This window comes from Leptonychotes weddellii, chromosome 3 (assembly GCF_054177405.1).
Source record: "Leptonychotes weddellii isolate Sample4059 chromosome 3, ASM5417740v2, whole genome shotgun sequence".
In the NCBI taxonomy this organism is placed as follows: domain Eukaryota; kingdom Metazoa; phylum Chordata; class Mammalia; order Carnivora; family Phocidae; genus Leptonychotes; species Leptonychotes weddellii.
Window position 1 is genome coordinate 167,503,440 of NC_138371.1, and position 12,708 is coordinate 167,516,147.

At 39.2% G+C, this 12,708-nt stretch overlaps 1 protein-coding gene across 4 annotated transcripts in view; it reads right to left on the minus strand.

Annotated features, from left to right (window-relative positions):
- The window catches only part of FGF14 (fibroblast growth factor 14), a 586,337-nt gene that overhangs the window by 165,271 nt on the left and 408,358 nt on the right, over positions 1–12,708 (minus strand). The gene's annotated exons all lie outside the window — the stretch shown is intronic.

Genomic DNA, 12,708 nt, shown 5'->3' on the forward strand with positions numbered 1-12,708 from the left:
CGCGCCACCGGAGCCCTGTCGGGGGCCGCCACCGCCACTCGCGCTGCCTTCAAGCCTCGCCCGCCCACCGGCGGGAGGTAGAGCCCGCCGCCTTCTTCCAGGGCACGGGATGGAGGGCAGGTCCCGGCCGGGTCTCGGCGCGTGCGTCCGTCTAGGGCGGACTAGGCAGGACTCAGCGCCGGGCTCGAGCTGCCCCCCGGCCGCCGCCGCCGCCGCCGCCCGCTCGCGGGTTCTGCCGGTGATTGTCAAGTGCTTTGGAAATCAGCATCTGGGGAGAGCAATCTTCTCCCCGGAGATCTCTAATCAAAACGCTTCGTTCCCACCCCACAACACCTCGCTCCCGTTCCCCTCCTATGTCTCTCTTCAGAAAGAAAGAAAGAAAGAAAGAAAAAATATATATAGTAATGATTAAAAATATTAATAATAATAAAAAAGAAAGCTAAAATGGATTCCAGGGGGTGGGGTGCTAAGAGGCTGAGCCAAAGCACGTGGGGTTGAAGGAATATCGGTGCGCTTTTTCTTGGATGAAACTCGCAGGTTTCCGAGGCTTCCGCGGCTTGGCCAGGGCTTCTGAATCTTAACGTGTCTCCTGGTCCCCAGAAACTCTCGGCTGCGGTTGGAGGGCGAGGTAGTTTCCGCCCGCCCTGCTAATCCTTTCAGCGCCCAAGCCCCTCCACCCCGGGAACGAGGAGGAGGAAGGACGGAGGAGGAGAGTGTGTCCGGGGAGGGAGGCGACTCCACTCCTCACCCGGTGCCCCCAAACTTGCGGACTCCCCCTCTTGTCATTTTGAAACCATAACACGGAGCAAAAAATGAAGGAAGGAGGGGAAGGTGAGAAGCTATGCTAAGGTTGTGTGTCTGGAAAGACCCCCTTCCCAAATTCGCTCTCTAGCCCTAGGAGAGGCTAGATGGCGATGTCAGAGGCTGTAGCAGCTACAGAACTGCCGCTGGAGAGGATAATTGCCCAACCGAAGACTGAAGAAGGCACCGCAGAAATATTAAGGGTGGGGGGGGTGTGTGTGTCACAATATTCCAGGGACAACAAAAAGCAGCCAGACGGAGGGACACTCCAATTTGAGCTGCTGTCTTTGGCGTCCCTGGGTAGAGAAGCTCTGTCAGGGAGCGAAGCCATATGAACTGTGTCCGAAATTCAAATACAACAGCTGCTGCCTCCTCCCCCTGACTTCCTGTCTGGGTCCTGGCAGTGTTCTGTCTTGGATAACTGAATATAAGGTCCAGGAGGAAGGGAGCAAGGGGAGGGCATCCTAGGAAAGAAGGTTGAGAGAGAAACACTTCATGCTTGGCTGAATACAGATCTGTGGTTTCTAGGATACACTCCGAGTGACAGAACCAAGTGTAGATTTTTGCTCCTGTGGTTTTGTACCTTTTCCTCTTCCCTTGAAGCTGTTTGGCTCATCATTACAGGAAGGTAGGGAAAAGAAATGCAAAAACTAGACTTCTAGCAATCTGGCGTGAAGAATGGAGGAAAGAAGATTCATTTGTTAATCGAGACACTTTTAACAATCACTTCTCTGGTGACTGCTTTAGAGCTGGAAAGAGGAGAGGCACACTCTGCAAGCAGTCCTGGGAACAGTTCTGAACCAAGACACACTCTCTTTGTCTCAGGAATAGGCAGTTAAGTACTACAAAGACTTGCAACCCAGCAAGTGGGAGAAGCTCAGCCCAGGGTTGATTACAGAGAGGCTAGACACCTTCTGCTCCATAGAACTTATCCGCAACCTCTCCATGTAAGCAATTACTTCTTATCTGTAACTCACTGCATTTACTCCATATTTACTAGCAAGTTTTCTTTGTGGAAGACAATTTAAAGAAAGTGTATAGATTTGGGTCCAGCGCAATTATCATTGGCTTTAGGATGATGTATACTGTACTTAAGAACATACTCTGTAAGCTTATTTTCCACACCTTGCTGTGTTACTATATCTACAAAATAATCACAGTTATTAAAAGGAATAAGCAGAAGTAATTTTGCAAGAAATCTGTAATCTCTAGTAACCCAGGAGATAGTAAAAGTGAGGAAAAGGGGTGTGTTAACTATTTCGCTCTATCTCTACCACTTTATTTTCTGTTCTAATGTCTTTGTTCTTGTATTTCTACTAAGTGTGTATTTATGTTGTGTTGCCATGTTCCTGCTTAAAAAAAAGGGAAAGCCATTTTGCAGAAATGGCTATTTAATTATGTCTCTTTAAAAATTCACTGAAACAAATCCCAGTGAAGATAAAGAGTAGCCACTCCTGCCTTCCTTTATTGATGAGAGGCCATTTGGACATTTCAGGCTTTATAGATTGGAATTTCTGAATGACTTTACAATTAAAACAAACATATTTACCTAAAGCTAGTAGTGAGTTTTTCAAAGAAGCCAAACATTAAGGATAGTGACCTCTTAAATCTACTACTACTACCCCAATCAAACATAACCTAGTTTGCCTTGAAAGGTTTTTTTTTTTTTATCCTATGACATATTTGGCTACTGTATTAATTTGAACAGATTGAGATTAAGCTTCTTATTATTGTAGCTGTGTTAATTATTTTCTTTCCAGGCATTTTTCTTATAGTGCAGTCTTTTCAGTGCAGTCTTTTCCCCAGTTCCTCAGATTGGGTAATTGGGAGGTGGGTTTTTTGGCTCCTTCAGACCCTTGCCGTCATTGTTCCGTACCCTCCAGATCAGGCTGAGGTTCAGCACCGCGGACGGGAATCCTGCCCCCGGGGTACCTCTCGCAGCAAAAGCAAAAGCAAGTTCCCCTGAGTGTGGAGCGCTGGCTGTGAGTCTCTGATCCTCCCCTCCCTCAAAAGCAGCTTTCCACCTTTTTTTTTTCCCAAGGTGGAAAGGAAATTAATCCTCACAGCTTCCACTAACAGTAATAACACTCCTCTTAGCATCAAGCCTTTCGCTCTTTGATAACGAGAAATACTCTTTCTCTCCTGATGCCTTCCGACCCCCGGTGCAGCGCGGGGAACCGCGGATTCCTCAGACTCAGGGCGTCTATTCAGACCGTGAATTTCACAAGCCATAAGCGGTCCTCTCTATATTATGTGGTTTCCCGTTTTAAGGGAGCTTGGGGTGGAGGCAGCATTGGGATAATCAAGGTCCTTTAGTTTAATCCCCGTGTTTTCCTTTTACCTCCCCAAAACGCTGTTTGGTTGTCTACAGAGCCAGGAGGTAAGCGAAAGAAAACTCAAGAGAGCCATCTGCTGTCTTAAGCTGTGATAAAAGTGTGTGCAAAACTAGGGTGAAATTTGTATTCACCCGTTCAGGGCGGGTGAATACAAATCCATACCTTGCTGTAATTCAGAAAATAATCTCTCACTTGTGAGAACCTCCCCCCGCCCCCCGCGGAGTTATTCATTTCACCGTTGGCTTTGTAAAAACAAACAATAAAGTACTGCCTCGGTAAAGGGGCTTCTGACCAGCCTGTCAGGAGTCTGAACTCTGATTTCACACAGTCTTGGTTCGTTTCTTAACTCCGCTACTACTTGGTGTGTAATGAGCTCCAGTAAGTTGCCTTAGTCTCTCTCAGCCTCAATTTCTTCATCCTTGAAATTGAAATGATAAGAGAATCTCCTGTTCAACTCTTGTGAGATCAAATTTAGTAAATGAATGTAAAGATTATAGTAGGGTGTCTGGCACCTCCTAGGTGCTCAAAAATGAGAGCTGTTACTACTACTATTACCACTATTATTATTATTTTCCAGATCACTCATTCCTATCTTGTAAATTCCTTTCCAATTTCCACGTTTTTTTCAATATCGAAATATATGTATTCTTAGGTGTATTTTTTCATGTCCTAAATGGATTCATGATAAGATTTAAAAATATTCAGAAATGTAAAAAATATTTATATTTTTTTAAATTTTGGAGAGAGAAGTTTGAGTTCAAACCTTAGTTTGTAATTGACTAAATTCGTGAACTTGGCCCTGTAAAGCTATTTCTCACCCACTGAATACTGATAATAAAATCATTTCCCTCCCTTGTAGAGATTAATGTTTGTGCCTATGAGAAAACAATTCTAAAACTGTAAAGAATCATAAAGCATTCATTCATTGGAAGGTAATTATGCAAATATCTTCCCTGTGATTGCAGTTCTCTTGAGGATCCCATGCTCCCTTTGACCTCTTTACTTTGCATACATTGTTCCCTCTACCTGGAATATAAGATAAAACAGTTGCTAAAACCACAACTGGAGTAAGGCAAACATAGGCTTGACTGTGTGTCTTTGAGCAATTCATTTAAGCCTAGGTGTCACTTCCCACTTCTGTCATAATAATACAATAAGGTTATTATGAGAATTACATGACAACATTATGTAAGAAACTTAAAGCAGTGCCTGTCACATTGGAAACTCAACATATGGTAGCTCTTGGTAATAACTTAACTCTTTATCACTCCATTCTTCATCTATTCCATCTTTACGAAGATGTCTCACAGGTATCTCATGCTTAACATGGCCAAAATCAAACTCTTATTCTTCTTCTCAAACTTGTTCTTCTCCAATCTTCCCTACCTAGGGAATGACAACTCCATTCTTCTTGTTCCACAGGTCAGAAAGTTTGGCATCATGCTAATCTCAGTTCTTTCTTTCATATTCCATATGTAATTCCTTAGCAAAATCTCTTCAGTCTATCTTCAAGATTTATCCAAAATATTATCATTTCTTCTTCTCTATCACTATCTCCACTACTACCTACCATCATCATCTTTTGGACTATTATAAAAGCAACCTAACTGGTCCCCTGGGATCCACTTTTGCTCTTCTTTGATACGCCCTCAACACTGTGGCCAAAGTGTTGAAAATATAAATAAGATTTCATCACATCCCTGTTAAAAATCTTACACATCAATAGAAACCGAAGACCTCACAGTGCCTACAATGTCCCATATGATTTGTATCCACATCTGCTTTCATGTGTTCTCTGACATAATTTCTACTTCTCTTTCTTCATTCACCATTTGCTGTTCCTCAAACACCTGGCATGCTCCTATCCTATAGCGGGATTTTTATATTCGTTCTTCCATCTGACTCTTTTACCTCTTTCAATTCTTTGTTCACATATTATCTTCTCACATGAGATCTTCTCTTACAAATCTATCTACAATTGCAACCCCTAAACATAATCCATTCTTTCTTCCTTCCCTATTTTGCGGTTCTACATAGCACTTACAACTTTTAAAAATTCTATATATTTCCTTATTTATTTGGACTGTCTTGCTACTTTGAAATATATGAAGGAACATATTTGTTTCATTTGTTGACTGCCACACTATCCAGTGCTTAAAATGGTACCAGAGTAGGCACTTGATAAATATCTGTTTACTTAAAGAATTAAGAAGTTGGATACATAGACAGTTATTACAAAATAAAAAGAACAGAAAATCTGTTCAGCCTAGTCTGTCAAGGATGAATTACCCCATAGTGCTGATTTCTTTAAGCACCAAGGCATCTAAAATCTATTTGGATTACATATAATCTCAACCCCATAAATAGGATATACAGAGAGTACTTTAGCCTTTTCTTGATGATTTAGCCTCAGTCTATGATGACATGTAGTTTGAATTCTGAATTCCAACAGGGATACCCTTAGGCCTTACTGGAAGATGTGAGACTAATTCTACTTGAATGGGAAAGAACTCTACTATTACCTTTTTTTTTTAAATTCCAGTATAATTAACATACAGTGTTATATTTCAGGTGTACAATGTAGTGATCCAACAATTCTGTATATTACTCAGCCCTCATCACGATAAATGTACTCTTAATCCCCTTCACCTATTTCACCCATCCCCCTGAGTCTGGGGGGGTTTTTTTGTGTGTGTTTATCTCTTTTTTCTTTCTTTGTTTATTTTGTTTCTTAAATTCCACATATTCAGTGAAATCGTATGATATTTGTCTTTCTCTGACTGACTTACTTCACTTAGCATAATACACTCTAGCTCATCCATGTTCTTGCAAATGACGAACACACTAATTTGAAAAGATATATGCACCCCTTTGCTTATTGTAGCATTATTTACAAAAATCAAGATATGGAAGAAACCCAAGCATCCATCCAGAGAGGAATGGATAAAGAAGGTGTGGTATACATATACAATGGAATATTACTCAGCCACAAAGAAGAATGTACTACTGATCTTTGTGACTCATCCCCCCACACCCTATTTTCTTCTTCACTTTCATGTTGCCAACTGACAATGTGCACCTTTTCAAACCTGACACATCTAATCCATTGTAAATTAGAAACACTGATGGACATATTTATCAGAAGTGTCTATAAATATAAAGTAAATGAATTCTAATGGAGGAATGCATATAAACAAGAAATAGCCTTATTCATGTTAATTTCATTATCAAAGGTGCTTTTTATCTCCCTTGACCTCTGAGTTTTTGCTATGTTCTAGGTGATTTTGTTGTGTGGGCTGCTTATGTTCCAAGTAGATAAGTTTTTGTATGGTTTACTAAAAAAAAAGAAGTACATAATTTTTGCATTCGCTTCAACTTTAAATAAACAAAAAGGTCCAAAGAATATATTTTATGACATTGACGTCTATATTAGATGCTATTTTTCACAAAGGAACAATTTGTCTGTTTATCTTTCATTTCTGCCATTGCCACAGCAATTATTTCAACTTAACCAAATCATCAAATCTATGAAACCACTGATTTTAGGATGCATTATTTTAGATATGATAATAAAAGAAAAAAACTTTACTAAACTATGTCATGCCATATACCAATTTCAGAGATGTTTATACATACAGTATATTTGCATTTTATAATAAATGAAATTGGCATAATGGTACTATATAAGTCTATAAATGGGAGTTGTACTTTTATAAGCCTGTTGTACTCTGTATTTTGTTTAAACATCACACATCTTCTAGGTAAAAAAGATTGTAAGTGCTTCAGAGCACCTGTAGCCTAAAACATCTTTGGTTCATTATTGTTATTCTTTGTGTAATTTTCTCTGTTTCCCAGTGTGTCTGAATTGGAGGGATGGATAGGGTTGAAAAAAAATATTCTCCAAACATTTCCTGGTTACTTATTGATCATCTGTATACAGTGAGTAATGTACTCCATTTTGTAACATGGCTTCCTTTGTGAATTATCACTTTTGAACATTTTAAATATCTCCTAAATTAAGGATAAAATATGAAGATCCAACATTTTTTTCACAAATAAATGATTGTAAACTAATTTGAGATGAGCTGAAGTGGGGTTAAAAAGGATATATAGGCATTTATGTTTTCATCCTTTTCTTCCTGGATAAATGGGTTCCATTTGAAAATATGGAAGATGATTCTGGTAATGTCGTCAATACTGATGTCCCTCTTCCTTTTTTACTCATTTGGAAGAACATCAAAAAGTAATGTTAAGATGCACTTGGGACATACTTTCAGCTAGTTAATTAAGATTGAATACCTATCTACTCATTACAGTTCAAGTTCAAAATCATTTTTTTCCTCTGATAGTATTATTGACTTTTATTTTAGATTTAAAGGATAATCTAAGTGAATGTTAAAGCATTTTAAATTAAATTTTCAAGAAATAAGTGATTGTATTAATGTTACAACAATCTTGTTGATGTATTTTGCTGGATACATTTATTTCTAGTAGGCGACAGATTTCCATCTATTAAAAAAATCCTGGAAGGAATTTTATTGTTACTTAATATTTTGATTCAATAAAGAAAAAGTGAAAACTATTGGTACCAAAAACTTGAGAAAATTCTTTCCTATAGAAGCAATACCAGATTGATACTAGCAGATGGCTTAACTTTATAAATCTAGAGTATTTTTTAAATCTGACTAATACATTGGAAAAAAATATTCTCAGTGGCTTCCAGCTTTCTATATTAAAATAAACCCAAGGGTCACCTGGGTGGCTCAGTCATTAAGCGTCTGCCTTCGGCTCAGGTCATGATCCCAGGGTCCTGGGATCAAGCCCCACGTTGGGCTCCCTGCTCCGTGGAAAGCCTGCTTCTCCCTCTCCCACTCCCCCTGCTTGTGTTCCCTCTCTCACTGTGTCTCTCTCTGTCAAATAAATAAAATCTTAAAAAATAAAATAAAATAAAATAAACCCAAAATGTGCATAGCATTCATTTCAGAGCTATGAATATTGACATATCTTTCCTTACTCTAAATCAGTAGTGGGAGATGGTAATAACGCTAATTTTAATGATATATCAGTTCATTGGTTTTTTAAAAGACAAATATCTTAACAGAAAAAATACTAGTCCATGTCCAAAAAAATTGAGAAATAAACATTCATTTATAACCTCAATGCAAAGATTCTGTGTGCACATATATATATATATTTATATATATATAATTTTACCTATATTTGACATGGTAAACAATATCTATTCAATGATTATTAGAATGGCCAGTTTCATAGCAATTAATTGCTCTAGACTGATTATGTTCTTTGTATTTGGTATATATAGGTTAAACACATATATAAACGTGTGTGTCTGCACACACACGTATGCATGCACACACACACATGCACACATGCGTATGTGCCAAAACACATAACTAAATCCCTCACCCTGGCAAAAGTAATGATGAAGCATTAGTGATTTCCAAAGGAAAATGACTTGCAAATTCTTTTTTTTTTAATAAAGATTTTTTATTTATTTATTTGAGAGAGAGAATGAGGGACAGCGCGAGAGGGAAGAGGGTCAGAGGGAGAAGCAGACCCCCCGCCGAGCAGGGAGCCCGATGCGGGACTGGATCCCGGGACTCCAGGATCACCACCCGAGCCGAAGGCAGTCGCCCAACCAACTGAGCCACCCAGGCGCCCCGACTTGCAAATTCTAAGGGTCAAATTCAACACTTTAGATAGCTATTTTTGTTACCACCTTAAGAGTGTGCGATACTCTCTAAATTTACTTTTGAATTTTTCTCAATAATGGTTAAGTGGAAATTAGGAATAGATTATAGATTTTAGTCATAATTCTTTACATGTAAAATAAGACTGTGTCTCTCTCAACTTATAAAACACCTAAATAATATGTGCTTAATAGTCTGTGATAAGCTTTAGTATTTTTGTTGTCGGTGGTGGTGGTGGCAAGGGACCCGTGCCTGAAGAGCTTTAGCATTTATTGGAGTGTTCTGATCTCCATTTAATAGAAGAGAAAATTAAGCCCCCAAGATGTTAAATGATTCATGTGTTCACACTGTAGGAAGTGGAGGAGTCAGATCCTAAGCTCCTGCTTTTTCTATCATACTATGTCCACCTAGCTCTCAGTTATTTAGTGTAACTAGCTGTCACAGCACCAAGTCTAGAATGGGGACTTATATGGGATTCAAGGACTCCCAACAGTTTCGTGGATGGCTTTTGTGTTATCTGTGTTTCCCCTGAATTATACTAAAGGGAAAATGATGGTGTGCTGGTGGATGTTTATGCACACTGACTCACAGTGTTTATCCAATTCTTTAAAGGGATCTCTATCCAACGCAAGAATAAGAACCACAAGTGTGGAAGGAGGCAAAAAAAAAAAAAAAAAAAAGAGCACTTAACACCCAATACTAGGTTTCCTGACTATAAAAGTTATACATCCTCATTGAGAAATAATTGCAATATAAAAATAAATGATAAATAAAAACCAACTCTAATCCCAACAATTTTTGGTGTATTTTTTCCAGTTTTTTAAAAAACCATTTTACATGAAAATTTGCTACCCTCTTTTTGGCACAGTTTAGTGACTAAGAAGATACAATTAAAGTAAAAGCCAGTGTATCAAAACAGTTTAATTATATGACCTGGAAGTCCATCAGAAACTACTGTATTCTATACACATCCAAAACCTTTTACAACTCAGAAATCACTTTCTTCTAAGTCTTGCTCTACATGTCCTAAACTCTGGGACCAATCCTTGCATTAGTGGTTAGAGTTTTAGAAAGTCTAGCCAAATACCTTAAGACTTAGAGTTCTGGAAAAGTTGATATTAATCCACCTCTGATATTATAATCTACTTCTAAAAGACGCGTGTGAAAATAATTTCCGAAGTGCAATGCACTTACGAAATGTTATTATAAGTTGATGCCATATTCTTGAACCTAGTGCTACCTTGTATATAAGAACTAAACAATTAAATCCTTAAATTATTCCCCTGAATCTCCCTGAATAACCTGAAAGTTTCCTGTTGTTTCTGTGACAAACCACCATAAACTCAGTTACTGAAAACAACACAGATTTATTCTCTCACAGCTCTAGAGTTAGGAAGTCTCAACTCAGTCTCACTGGGTTTAAGTCAAGAGGGCTGCAACACTGGTTCCTTCTGGGAGCTCTGAGGAAAGAGTCTGAATGCTGGCTTTTTTATCTTCTAGAGGCCCACTCCATTCCATGATTCACACTGCTCTCCTCGTATCATTCCACCCTCTTGCTTCTTGCCACATCTCCTGCTATTGATTCTGATCTTCCTGCCTCCCTCTTACGAAGATGACGGTGGGCCCCCCCCCCAGATAAGCTGAGATTATCTCTCTATCTCAAAATCTTTAATATAACCACATTTGCAAAGTCCCTTTTACTATGCAAATTAACAGAGCCACCAGTTGCATGAATTAGGACTTAGATATCTTTGGGAGCTATTATTCAGTCTACCAAACCTACCCTATATCTAAAGTAACATGGAAATAGAGCCCTGCCTAGCATTTGACAATCACCCACCCAACGCCACTACTATGGACAGGATAACTGCTCCAGAATGACAGTTTTTAAATTACAGTCCTGCTTCCTACATACATTATATATATATATATATATATATACCATCTGCTGGCTTGATTGAATTTCTAACTACTGTCTGCTTCTGTATCTCTGTTGCTTTACTCCCTGCTCAGAATAATGTCTTATCATTGGCCAGGACTCTCTGATACCACCTGCTTACCTGAATTTCTTATGACTTCAATTATTGCATCTTTCAGAAAAAAAAAAATGTACAGCATTTCTCAGCAGTTGTGGAAACAGAACGACTGTGCTCCCCTGTGGGTCATGAGGATGCATTTTCTGAGTCTCACATAATCCATGAAAAATTTAATTTCTTGAGTTTATGGCCATGGAATAGAGCTGAATTAAACTAAGGCCAGACACGTGATGCTCTACAGGATGAGATTCGGAGCCTAAGGCTATCACCAAATGAAGGAAATAGATTCTGAAAGTCTTTTTTTCCCCATTCCATTTTCATTTTTATGTAGCTGTAGGGGTATAGATAATTGCTATTTCCTTTTAGAAATTTAGACTAGCTCCTTAGGTAGGAATTTGCCTTACCCGTAGATTTGACACTGACTACAAATGAAAGGTATCCTTCAAGCCAAAGATTTTTAAAGGAATCAAATATTTCCCTGAACTTGATGTAGACAGAGGAAAAAGAATCTCAGAGAAAAGAATAATTTCAGGCAGAACACCATTGAGAATTTTAAGTAAACAAATTTTAGAGTCCTGGTCTCTAAATTTCTCTTTGCTCACTCCTTCCCCCCTTCTGCCCTACGTTGTCACTCACTTTACCTCCCTGTGAGACCCTCTGAGCTTTGAAACTGGTCTCCAGAGATGAGGTACACAATGGTTGCAAGAAGTCTTTGGCTGTGAGTCAAAAATAGTAGCTATTCTACTTTGCAGGTTTCATATTTTCATACATAATTGGAAACACCTAGACATATCAGTAAACGGATCTCTCCCTGATGGGCAGGGATAAACTGTCCAAATGGAATTATTTTTCCCCCCAGATGCAGTCAGCTGGGCTAAGGAGATCACAGCTCTGGCCACACTCCCAGGCTGGTGTTCATCTCTCCATAAAATAAGGCTTAGAGATCCTCTCAAGAGATTTTGTTCCAGCAGCACAAGTTGCAGATTAGTTTATGCCAGACATTGTGGACTATAAAAGAGGAGGTAGCAATTTAACATATTTTTATACTATAAAGTCTCGATTTTAGCCCTTGGTGCCCTACTGCAAGAGACAGAGCTGATACTCAAATGTTGCTTTCTACTTCTCAGGTCTGCTTTGGCTGAAATAAACCAGGTGTCCTAATTCTCTGACATTTGACGTAGCTTCCGTTTCATGACTCTAAAGTGCCCCTGACCTTCCGTCAGTAAATTCATGCCCACCCATCATGGGGATAGAAGCTACAGCAGAGGGAGTATAGTCAATGTTACTGTAACAATGTTGTCTGGTGACAGATGGTAGCTACACTTGTGAGCAGAGCATAACGTATGGACTTGTCAAATCACTATGCTGTACACTGGAAACTAAGTAACATCGTGTGTCAACTATATGCTTTAACAGGAAAAAAAAAGTTCCTGCCTACAGCTCCCAGCTTCTCAATCTTCAGGGATGATCTCTTGGCTCCTCCTAAGCACTCCCAGCCGTCCCAATGCAGAGCCCCTGACTTCAGGGCCTTGCACACGCCCACACACCACAGGTACTGGATCAGTGTTAGTCTAAGGGAGGAAGAGAATAAGAAAGGAATAGCCCTGTGTTCTAGACTTTTGGTCCCATTCCTCCATGGGACACGCCCATGAGGAAATACACATGAAGCACTAAAAGAGGACCGAGAGATCGAGGCTTGGAGAGGGCCTCAGTTCTCTTAATTTTTGCTGATCTCAAGAAATGGAAAATCACTATATGTGCCTCAGAATCGTATCTTATTTCTCGGTTCTAATCATTTATGGATTTGAACTGAAATCTTAATTT